General features: G+C 28.1%; 1 protein-coding gene across 1 annotated transcript in view; it reads right to left on the bottom strand.

Moving 5' to 3' along the window:
• LOC107691986 (leucine-rich repeat serine/threonine-protein kinase 1-like) overlaps positions 1–1,885 on the bottom strand; it is a 106,188-nt gene that overhangs the window by 28,008 nt on the left and 76,295 nt on the right. The gene's annotated exons all lie outside the window — the stretch shown is intronic.

Consider the following 1,885-nt stretch of genomic DNA (forward strand, 5'->3'; position numbering starts at 1 on the left):
TGAGGAAATGACAGTTTTTTTTTTGTGTGTGTGTGTGTGTGTGTGTGTGTGTGTGTGAATTATTAAGGCTTTAAGGTTTGTTCACCAGTCTGATGCAATTAAAAGTCCAAATCTTCATGCCAAAAAAATGTGTCATGCCAAATTATCATTATTCTCTGAAAAAGTTATAAAAGTGATGGAGATCTAAAGAACAGCAAATTATTTGTTGAATTAACAAAAAGTAATTCTTATACAGATATATATAAATATATATATATATAATGTAAATTATAATTATTAATTTTGCACAGCTTAAACATTCACAAATGTTCAAAAGTGATATTTATATTACAATAAAATTTTATATTTCCTAAATGATCACAAGTAAACAATGAATTATTTTTACATTTATTTATAATATTTACATTTTTATTTGTTGCCAAAAAGAAAGTATGCATTGTATTTACATTTTATATAGTGTATAAAGTTTTTTTTTAAACTTCTTTATTAGCTAAATTAACACACGTAAAAAATAATAAAAAGTAAATTTTTACACGAGTTTATTGTATATATTTTTTATTTGATGCCAAAAGAAACATGTTCATGAAAAATTCATATTTATTATGTTTTTTTTTGCTAAATTAATATAATAAATATAAATGTTTCATGAAATATTTTATTCACATATTTAAATTTTATTTATTTGTTGCCAAAAGCTCAAAAGCATTAACTATTATTGCATGTAATAATGTTTTAAGTACAGTAAACACAGTACTGTATTTATAATAATATTTATCATTTTTATTTAGAACTTTTTTCTTGTGTATATTGATTGTACTTTTTTGCACAAAAGCTAAATGAGGATTCTACAAGCTTCCAAAGGGCAGATGCCAGCCGGTGTTGCCGTTAGTTACCATAGGGCATGGCTTTACAGACCATAAACCCCCAGTACATGACTGCACTCGACAAAACAAGAAACGTCTGGAATTCATGAGGAAGATTCACTTTGTGTCATAAAAGTAAATGTCTTGATTTAGTAGTCGTCTTTATAGTAAAGAAAGCTCTAGAATGAGCGGTAGGGGAATAAATCAGCGGCGACATAAAACCAGGAACTGCTGAGAAACCAATTCAAACAGCAGTGAATGCGGATGACAGAGAAATAGTCAAACCTGCAAACTAAGCAGACTGATGTGAGGCTCTGTAGCTCTCTCTCTCACTCACTTGCAGTATGAGTTATGACAGACTGCGCTTCAGAAAGAATTGGGAGACGTTTGCGGGATCAGGGAAGCAGACAGAAGAGGAGCGAGGCCTTCAAGGTCAGAGGAAGGCAGAAACTAGCAGAGCGTGACGCAGCTCAGGAGGAAATCATTACGATGGGATGTGCTGCTGTAAAACCACAGCTTATTAAGTCTGATAACCTTTCATATCACTCAAAACGGACAGTAAACTCAGCTGTTCTGTTATATTTTGATTACTTTTATTTATTTATTTTCAATTAGGTTTATTTTGCTTTGCTCAGCCATGTGATATGCTAAGGACAAAAAAGGAAAACCAGTTTCCCCCCATTTAATATGACAATAATAATAATAATAATAATAATAAAATAATAATGAATATAATGAGCATAATAAAATATACATATTTACAATAATATAATATAAAAAATTATAAAATACTACTACTACTAATATATTTCTAATAAAAATAGATTTCGCATAATAAAATGTATATCTTTATAATAATAATAATAATAACAATAATAATAATCATATTATTAATAATAGTATAATAATTATAATGACATATTAGCATAATAAAAATAGGAAAACCTGTTTTCCACCACTCAATATGGCCATTATAAAAACATAACAACAAGAACAACAACAACAATAATAATAATAATAAT

The sequence above is a fragment of the Sinocyclocheilus anshuiensis genome, unplaced genomic scaffold (genome assembly GCF_001515605.1).
Source record: "Sinocyclocheilus anshuiensis isolate Anshui unplaced genomic scaffold, SAMN03320099.WGS_v1.1 scaffold426, whole genome shotgun sequence".
NCBI classification, from domain to species: domain Eukaryota; kingdom Metazoa; phylum Chordata; class Actinopteri; order Cypriniformes; family Cyprinidae; genus Sinocyclocheilus; species Sinocyclocheilus anshuiensis.